This window comes from Crinia signifera, chromosome 6, assembly GCF_055691185.1.
Source record: "Crinia signifera chromosome 6, ASM5569118v1, whole genome shotgun sequence".
NCBI lineage: Eukaryota > Metazoa > Chordata > Amphibia > Anura > Myobatrachidae > Crinia > Crinia signifera.
In genome coordinates, this window is record NC_139222.1 from 227,501 (window position 1) to 238,225 (window position 10,725).

Consider the following 10,725-nt stretch of genomic DNA (forward strand, 5'->3'; position numbering starts at 1 on the left):
GATGGCATTAGTACCACCAAAAAGGAATATTCCAGCTGCCATCCTAGAGCTACTCTCAGGAGCTTGCCTTATACGCAGATGTTACGCGTTAGATGTATAGTTTCTGTATCCACACAGAGAGATAATATGATTGGACGTTTTGTTGCTCGTGGATACCTGATGGCTAATTTGCTGGCAATAAGAGTCAAAGTTATGGCCTTAGATCGCAGTAAACTCTTGTTGCCGAATACATCTGCCGCCGTTCTCGTTTGGTTTATCACATATACACAATTAAGTCCTAACATAACCAAAATTGCTAAAAAAAAATTGGTCTTTGATTCTATCAGACAATGAGTTCAGTCTGAATGCTACTAAATTGCTACCCAGCTTCAAATGGTCAAAAATTGTAAGCAATATGTTAGTTAAATCCAATGCCGCCCCATGCAACACCCAAACTACCCTTATACCCCTTTCACACTGCATCTCTTAACCGGTATATTGCAGATTGTTTTGCATTTTAAAACGGTGAGAGCTGCAGTGCGAAAGTTCCAGTCTGCATTTACCGGTTAAAAATAACCGGTATTTGCAAATGGGTAAAAAGCAGAGTCCTACACGGTTCGGTTCAGTTCCGTTTTTTATGCAGTGTGAACGGCTCTGAACCGATATATAGGACTCGGGCAGTAGCTATGAGAGCGCAGTGCATTTGTAATGATTACATGTGCGCATATGTAATGAGCCACTCATTACATATGCACATAAGTAACGAGTGGCTCATTCATATGAACTGCGCTCATTATATATGCACATATGTAATGAGCGGCTCATTAAAAATGCACTACGCTGTCTTAAGTTACTGTCTGTCCTGCTTTCACACTGCAAACCTGCTTGAGACCCGGTTTCGAAATACTGGGTCTCATACGTTTAGGCAATGTGAAAGCAGCATTAGAAAGTTGAAGAAAAAAATACTTGTGAAAAAACGGTAACAGCTGGTGCAATCAGGCGCCATATTGGCACCTAGGTATAAATACAGAGAGTCTGCAAGTGAGAGACTACCTCTGAAAAAGCTGGGAGTTCCCCAGCGAAACGCATCAGGCTTCAGCACCCCAACTTTCTTCCTCCATTGTGGACTGTGGATAACAAATATTTGGGTTAAAAAAAAAACCTAACACTTGGGACTCTAAAGCGGACACTACCACCAACTGGGGACATCCAAAGGAAACCAGAGGACAGCACGACCACTACACGGGGACCATCTCAAGTGCAACTTGGAGTAGTGGTAGCCATCCCAGATACGTGAGCGACGGTGACTGTTTTCCTCCCCCTTTTTCACTAGCATTGTCCGAGGAGTCCAACAAAAACAGGATCCACACACAGTTGGGTGCATTAACCAAAACTTGTTATTAATCAAATTGGAGATTTTATCACAATTGCCTGCCATTTAGTGGCATTTTAGAATCATTATGAATGTGTGTATACATCAATCATGCTCATGAATATTTTAATTTTGTTTATTAATTAATAAATTGTAAAAAAGAATTGTATTAAATTTTTTCCACAAATGGCGTAGTTACAAAAATATCAGATTATTACCTGGTAATATGTTTTCCTCTACTCCACCATGGCAGCCATTACAAATGGGTTCCTCCCCACTGGGTAGTGCTTCAGAAAGGGAAAAAAAGACACCAGCCCCTATAAGAAGGCACCTCCTCCTGGCCTCAGTGTCTTTGCATTCTCCAGCTTTAAAACAAAAAACATCATTAATCCGCATAACACATGTTAACAGTCATGACATAATGGGACGGGAATATATGCTGCCATGGTGGAGTAGAGGAAAACATATTACCAGGTAATAATCTGATATTTCCTCTAACTCCCCCATGGCAGCCATTACAAATGGGTAATACCCTAGCAGTTGATATATGGGAGGGCATACTCACGAAACCAGAGTTACTTCACTCCAGACTTCAAATTAAATCATAAGGTACTGCTTCAGCCTCCTTCCTTATATCACCGCGCTAAGGACGCTTCTTCCGACCTTAGCATCTGATGACGACATCACATCCACACGATAGTGCCTCGTGAAGGTATGAATGGATGACCACCCGGCTGCTTTGCACAACTCCAATACTGAGGCAGATCCTTTCTCTGCCCAGGAAGATGCAACCGCCCTTGTGGAATGGGCCTTCAGACCCACTGGAGGCTCTCTTTGCCTAATCTGATAAGCTCCGCAGATACAGGTCTTGATCCATCTAGCCCATGGGTCCTCAAACTGCGGCCCTCCAGATGTGGTGAAACTACAAATCCCAGCATGCCTTGCCACAGTTTTTCTATAAGAGAGTGTTAAAACTGTGGCAAGGCATGCTGGAAATTGTAGTTTCACAACATCTGGAGGGCCGCAGTTTGAGGACCCATGATCTAGCCAATGTGGCTTTTGATGCAGCTTGACCCTTGTTTACTCCTTCCGTTAAAACGAATAAATTCTTCGATTTCCGGATGCTTTTCGTATTCTGTACGTAAATCTTCAGCGCTCTTACAACATCTAATCTGTGTAATCGCTCTTCTTTCACATTTGACGGATTGGCACAAAAAGAAGGTAGGATTATATCCTGGTTGATGTGAAAGTCTGATACAACTTTAGGTAAAAATTCAGGGTTAGTTCGCAGCACTACCCTGTCTTCAAAAAAATTCAAAAAGGGCTCCTCCGCCCAGAGTGCCTGCAATTCTGACACCCTCCTTGCGGAGGTTATTGCCACTAAAAAACTGACTTTCCAGGAAAGTAACTTAAGTGTAGCCTCTTGTAGCGGCTCAAACGGTGCTTCCGTCAAAACTCCTAAAACTAAATTTAAGTCCCACGGTGCCACTGGCGACCTAAATCTTGGTTTGATCCTTTTCGCAGCCTGGATAAACCTGCGTATGTATCTGTTCTCTGCCAGATCCCAATCTAACATTGCTCCCAATGCTGATATTTGTACCTTCAAAGTACTTACTGCTAAGTCCAGTTGTAAACCTGCCTGAAGAAATCCAAGTACTGAGGCAACTTTACTCAGTATTTGTTGGTTTGAGCTACACCAGGACAAGTATCTCTTCCACACTCGATAATATATTTTGGATGTCGATTGTTTCCTTGCTTTAAGCAAAGTGTTGATCACTGAATCACAGAAACCTTTAGATTTTAATGTAGCGGTTTCAGAAGCCAGGCCGTCAGTTTCCATGCTGGTGGCTGCGGTTGACGTACTTGGCCTTGGACTAGGAGATCGGGCCATTCGGGCAGGAACCATGGTCCGTCCACTGCCATTTGCATCACTGTAGCAAACCACTCCCTCCTCGGCCAATACGGAAGTATCGCTATCACTTCCGTCTCCTCTCTCTGTATCTTTCTCAGTAGGCGCGGAATGACTGGAATCGGCGGGAAGACATACGCTCTAAACATGTTCCACTCTGCGGTCAGGGCATCTACCTGCTCCGCTTGTGGATCTCTGAACCTTGAGAAGTACCTTGGGACTTTTTTGTTGCGACTTGTGGCCATCAGATCCACCTGTGGCCACCCCCATTTCTCTACGATCATGTTGAACAGGCTGTCGTTGAGCGCCCACTCGCCCGGTAGGCACTCTGTTCTGCTTAATGAGTCCGCAACCAGATTGTCTTTCCCTGCCAGGAAGACTGCCGAAATGCTGTGTACATGACACTCTGCCCATTCCAACAACTGGGATGTTATTTCCATGAGGCGTCGACTTCTCGTCCCGCCTTGACGGTTTATGTACGAGACTACCGCCCGATTGTCCGATCTTATGTTTATGTCTCAGCTGATCCTGGAACTCCTGACACGCCATGACCACCGCCTTCATTTCCCTGAGATTGGAATGTGCGGCTTGCCACCTTGGAGACCACCGCCCCTGTGCGATGGACTGACCGCATGTCGCTCCCCAGCCTCCTTGGCTGGCATCTGTTGTTACCGTGACCTGGTTGACTACTGCAAACGATTTTCCTGCTTCTAGTCGTTCCACGTCTGACCACCAGGCCAAATCTGACTTTGCGGCCCTTGTTAATATTATCTTCTGAGTTAGATCTTTGCTGTTCTTGCTTCATTGTGACAGGAAGCAACTTTGGAATTTCCTTGTGTGGAACCTTGCCCATGGTACTGTCTCTAATGCGGCTGCCATCAATCCCAGTATCTCCATGCAGTCTTGGGATGACATGACTGATCTCCTCATAATTGATCTTACTTGGAGTACCAATTTCTCTCTTCTGGTCTCCGTGAGAGACACTCTCATGTTTTGAGTATCTATTGATACCCCCAAGTATGAAATCTTTTGAACTGGCATCAGTTGACTCTTCTTTACGTTGATCAGCCATCCATGATGTTCCAGACATTTGAGCACTAACTCTGTGTGTTCCCTTACCAGATCTTCTGAATCTGCAACAATTAAAATATCGTCGAGATAGGGCCAGAGTTTTACTCCCTCCTGTCTCAGCTTTGCTATGATCACAATCAGCACCTTTGAGAAAGTTCGCGGGGAAGTCGACAGGCCGAAGGGAAGAGTCACGAATTGATAAGTGACCCCTTGCAGACGGAACCTGAGAAACTTGTGATGGTTTGCGTAGATGGGTATATGTAGATAGGCGTCTTTTAGATCTATGGACGTCATGTAATCCCCGCGTTTTAAGTCTGGGATTATCGATCTCACTGACTCCATCTTGAACGTTCGGCTTAACACAAACTTGTTCAAGCGCCTTAAGTCTAGGATGGTTCGAAAACCTCCTGACGCCTTTTTTACCACGAAGAAGCGAGAAAACCATCCCTGCTTCTCTTGCTTCTTCGGAACTACTTCGACAACTCCTTGTCTTAGCATTTCTTCCAGACTTGAAAATAGCGCCTGTCTCTCCTCCATGTCGCTGGGTACTGGCGACTCCACAAAGAGATTTCCTGGAAGTCTCATAAATTCTATTCGATATCCGGACTGAATTATTTCCAGAACCCACCTGTCCGTGGTGGATTCTCGCCAAGCTTGGTAAAACTGTTTGAGCCTGGCGCCAACTCTCTGTATGACGGCGTCATTGTTGCTCCTTCGGAAAGGAGCCTTCCCTTCTTTCCCTCTTTGGGCACGAAAGGACCCCGGAGACATCCAGTTTCCTCTCCTATAGGCCCTTCCTGGCCTATAAGCCCTGGAATCTCTGTATTCCTGATGCTGGAATCTATTAAATTTCGCTGGAAAATTCTTTTTGACAGCTTTATCCTGGGGCACCTTGAAAAAGCTGTTTCTTACAACAGCGAAACGCGTTGGTGATATCAGAGGACCTGTCACCACATGCATTGAATATCTGCTCTACAACTCAGGACTGCCTACCTATCCTTCCAATCTCCAAGCACAGCACACTTTATTGAGAGGACCCCCTTGCACATACTAGTCCAAATGGACTGGGAAACCTCCAGCGGCTATAAGGAACCTTCACTTATTGCAATCAGAGAGGATCCCCACGATTCATTTAATCCCCAAGGGATCGGGACACCTCCAGCAAGAAACCTTGGTTCTCAAAATCGGTCTGATTTATTACATCATATTGCACCAAGAAAAATTTGCATCCAGAGAGGATCCCCAAGATTCATACAATCCCCGAGGGGTAGGGACACCTCCAGCAAGTATCTTGGTTTTCTTATTTGGTTCCATACTTGGATACAAATTGGACTTGGACAGCTATCGTCCGGAGCAGATTCACCACCTATTGACAGGTCCTACTGAGTATTTTTTATCTTTTTTATCTCATAATTCATGAATTATCAATTAACTATATTTATATGAGTTTTTATTATTGTCATATTATATTTGTTTTTTATTAAATATTGTCATTTGTACATGTTTCACTCTTCATTGAAATCCAAGCGCTGCACAACCCACCCTTTTTTTCTACATTTACTTGTGGGATCTGACTAATCCCCAGTGCAGCAGCTTTTTGAGGTCAAACAGCCCTGGCAAGCGCTCTTTACAGTTTTTACTGTTTTCTTCCTTATCCTGGGGCAACCAGACTGATTTGCCCCCCGAGATTTTAGTAATTAGCTCATCAAGCTGTTTTCCAAACAGATACTCCCCTTGGAATGGTAGGGATAACAATTTATTTTTTGACTGCAGGTCAGCCGCCCATGGTTTCAACCAAAGGGCCCGACGTGTCGCCGCTGCAGTGGCTCCTGCTCTAGCTGATAGGCGTATGGAGTCCATAGTTGCCTCACACATAAACTCTACAGCCAATTGAACATCTTGGACTGTTTTAATAAGATCGGACCTCTTAATTCCGTCCAAAATGTCCGCCTCTAATTGCTGGCACCAGCCTCGCATTACACGTGAGGTAACAGCCATAGCAGCCGCTGGCTTCAGGGATGCCCCTGCCGTAATGTACTGCTTTTTCAGACCCAGCTCAATCCTACGCTCCATGGGGTCTTTGAAAATATTTACATCTTCCAAGGGAAGTGTAGTCTTCTTTGATAGTCTAGAGATAGCTACGTCAACTTTTGGCGCCTCTTCCCATGTCGACACCTGATCCTTGTCGAATGGGTACATTTTCGTTACTCTGGTGGAAACAGCCACCCTCTTATCCGGGTGTTTCCACTCCTCAGCAATGATAGCTTTCAAAGTCTGAGACAAGGGAAAACATTTCCCCTTTCTTTTCCTATCCTTAAACAACAGTTCTTGTAAATTAAGGTCCTCTTGTTGATCCTCAATATTGAGGGCCTTATGGATAAGCTCTAACAGATTATTGATCATATCAGGATTAAAGTCCTCTGACTTATCCTGAGGTATGTCTTGATCCTCATCCGGATCCTGACCCAGCATCTGCGCACAGGTTATGTCCTCCACAGAGTCATCCGACTCGTCACTTAGGACCACATGCTTCCTTTTTCCAGACACTTTACTCAGGTCTTCTTTCGTAACAAAAGTCCCTGCTAATGCTGTTTTCAGCATATCCACTAGGTTCGTCATTTGAGCCATGGGTAGAGGCTGAGGGGCCTTACACTCCTCACAGAGGCTGCCCACATGCTTTTCAGGTAAAGTTTTTTCGCATTAAAAACATTTAGGTGAGTGCGTTCTCTTGTGTTTGGCTTTACTCTCCTTCTCTTTGCTGGCCTCAGACCTGCATCAGCCAAATACCATGCTTCATTAACCTTTCAATCCAATGCACCATCACCTGATCACCACAAGGAAAAAATTCCCAAACCAAAACCAAAGTACCAATAACAAAAACCAAAACCAAAGTACCAATAACAAAAACCAAAACAAAATCACCCAAAAAAATCACTGTTTGTGGCTTACCCTGACTTTTTGGCTGCCTGCCGATTTTCCTCTTCCATATTATAGCAGCGGTGCGCACTGACACAAAATTAGAAATAACAATTAAGAGCCCTGCATAGTCAGAGAAGCCAGCAACCCACAAGCATTAATTGCTGCGCATACCTGCTCCAATAATGAACACCTGAATGTAATAATAGCAACCTGGATGCCTTGCTAACCACCAACTCCCTATACAATAAGAAAATAGGATTTCTGTACTTACCGTAAATCCCTTTCTCCGAGTCCACAGGTGTCACTGGAGCGTAGACAGTGGGGATAGAAGGGCGACCTCAGGGAGCTAGGGCACTCTATTGTAAATTCAGTGTGGCCAACTCCTCCCCTTCTACTCCCCCCCTGGCAGTCTCAAGGATCGTGCCCAGAGGGAGCTGGAAGATAGAAACACACTTCCGAAGAGGAGGTAAACTTTTAACCAACATTCATGCAGACATGGAAACTGAGTCAAGCAGTGATGAAATAACACAAACACTGAACATAGTTAACCACACAAAAACTAGTTAGCAGGAAGAAACCCCAAACCAGGACTAGAAGGTCCTTCCTAGGTAAGTCGGCAACAGCGCCGAGGAGGGCGTCCAGTGACACCTGTGGACTCGGAGAAAGGGATTTACGGTAAGTACAGAAATCCTATTTTCTCCTTCCTCCACTAGGTGTCACTGGAGCGTAGACAGTGGGGACGTCCCAGAGCTCCCAACACGGGTGGGAAGGCGCTGAGAACCCCCAAGAACTGCTCGGCCAAACTGAGAGGCCGATGAAGCAAATGTGTCGAATTTATAGAACCTAACAAAGGTTCGCCTGCCTGACCACGTAGCAGCTCGGCAGAGCTGATTAATGGAAACCCCTCGAGCAGCCGCCCAAGAGGGTCCTACTGAACGCGTAGAATGCGCCGAAATGGAAGCTGGAGGAGTCTGAGCCGCTTTCACGTATGCTTGTCTTATAGTCAACCGTATCCATCTGGCCAAAGTCTGTTTAGATGCAGGCCATCCCCGACGGATTGGATCATAGGTGACAAAGAGACAGTCCGATCTTCTAACTGAGGCTGTTCTGGCCACGTAAACTTTTAAGGCCCTCACCACGTCCAAAGACTCTGCTTGAGGATCTTCAGTAAATGCAGGAACTACGATCGGCTGGTTAAGGTGGAAGGAGGAAACCACCTTTGGAAGGAAGGATAAGGATGTACAAAGCTCGGCTCTATCTGAGTGAAACACCAAATAAGGCGAGCGGCATGAAAGGGCTCCCAGCTCTGAAACCCTTCTGGCTGAGGCCAAAGCTAGTAAGAGAACCATCTTCCAAGTGAGGTATTTGAGATCTACCTCTTCCAAAGGTTCAAAAACCGAGGAGCAAAGATAATCAAGGACCAAGTCTAAGTCCCATGGGGCCGTCGGAGGGCGAACCGGAGGCTGCAATCGTAAAACCCCCTGAAAGAAGGTTTGTACCTCAGGTAGCAGTGCTAGGCGTCTTTGAAAAAAAACGGATAAAGCGGACACCTGAACCTTCAGGGATCCCAGACGCAAACCTGCAGACAGCCCAGCCTAAAGGAATAAAAGAAGTCTAGCCTTTTTGAATGCCGTTGTGGAGACCCCACGGCCTTCGCACCATGCCACATACGACCTCCAAATACGGTGGTAATGTCTTGATGTTACCTCTTTCCTTGCACTCATCGTGGTTGGGATTACTGTTCTTGGAATCCCTGCTTGTCTTAAGATGGACTTTTCAGCAGCCACGCCGTCAAATGTAGCCGCTTTAAGTCTGGGAAGACGAAAGGGCCTTGACTGAGAAGATCTTCTTGTAACGGCAGAGGCCACGGCTCTTCGACCAGCAGGGTTGTGAGGCTGGTGTACCAAGCTCGCCGAGGCCAGTCCGGAGCAATTAGGAGGACCAACACCCTCTCCCTCCTTATGCGCTGTAGAATCTTGGGTATCAGCGGAAACGGAGGGAACAGGTATACAAAGCTGAATGGCCAAGGAGCCGTCAGGGCATCCACTCCCGCCGCTGCTGGGTCTCGAGTTCGTGCGAAGTACAACGGAAGCTGATGGTTGAGACGTGAAGCCATCAGGTCTACCTGAGGACACCCCCATTTTCGAACCAGTCGCTGAAAAACCTGAGGATGAAGGCACCACTCTCCCTGGTGGACATCCTGCTGACTTAGGTAGTCGGCCTCCCAATTTTCCACTCCTAGAATGAAGATCGCTGAGATGGCCATCGCATGAACCTGAGCCCACACCAGGATTCGGGTTACTTCTTTCATGGCCGTCCGACTTCTTGTGCCGCCCTGTTTGTTTATATAGGCGACCGCGGTGGCATTGTCTGACTGAACCCGGACTAGTCGACCCTGAAGCAGGGGTTGTGCTTGGATGAGAGCGTAATATATTGCTCTGAGTTCCAGGATATTGATGTGTAGGCGGGATTCCTGACAAGTCCAACGGCCCTGGAACTGTTGGTCCATTGTCAGTGCTCCCCATCCTCGGAGACTTGCATCCGTTGTGATGACCGTCCAATTCCAAAGAGCGAAGCGTTTCCCCTCCCTGAGATTGGCTGAGTGAAGCCACCATGAAAGGGAGAGCCTCGCTCTCGGGGACAGGGTCACCAGACGTTGTAGGTGTAGGTGTGATCCTGACCATTGCCTCAAAAGATTTAGTTGAAATGGTCTTGACCTGAAGAGAGCATACTGGACTGCTTCGAAAGAAGCGGTCATCTTCCCCAGCAGACGCGTGCAGAGGAGTACTGAGACCTTCCTGTGCTGCAGTACTAGACGCACCGACTCCTGCAGTGATCTGATTTTGTCTTCCGGTAAGAAAACCCTCAGTTGTATCGTGTCCAGGATCAATCCCATAAACTGCATCCTCTGCGATGGCTGCAGCTGGGACTTTTCGTAGTTTAGGATCCAGCCGTGTTCTACCAGTATCCTCTTGGTCAGATTGATGTTTGTCAAAAGTTCCTCCTGAGAAGAGCCCTTCAGAAGGAGGTCGTCGAGATATGGTATTATCGTTACACCTTTTGAGCGAAGAATCTCCATCATTACGGCCATCACCTTGGTGAACACCCGAGGTGCCGAGGAGAGGCCAAAGGGCAGGGCTTGAAATTGCCAATGGTGTTCCAGAACTGCAAATCGCAGAAAAGCCTGGTGGGATGAGCAAATTGGAATGTGCAGGTAGGCGTCCCTGATATCCAGGGATACCAGGAACTCCCCCTGACTCAACCCTGCAATTACGGATTGAATGGATTCCATCTTGAATTTCAGAGGCTGTAGGTACGGATTCAGTTGTTTCAGGTTCAGGATGGGACGAGCCGATCCGTCCGGTTTCGGCACCAGAAACAGGGAAGAATAAAATCCCTGGTTCCTTTCCTCCGTCGGGACTGGGAGAATCACTTCCATCCTTTGAAGCTTGGCAATTGCTTCCCTCAAAAGGAT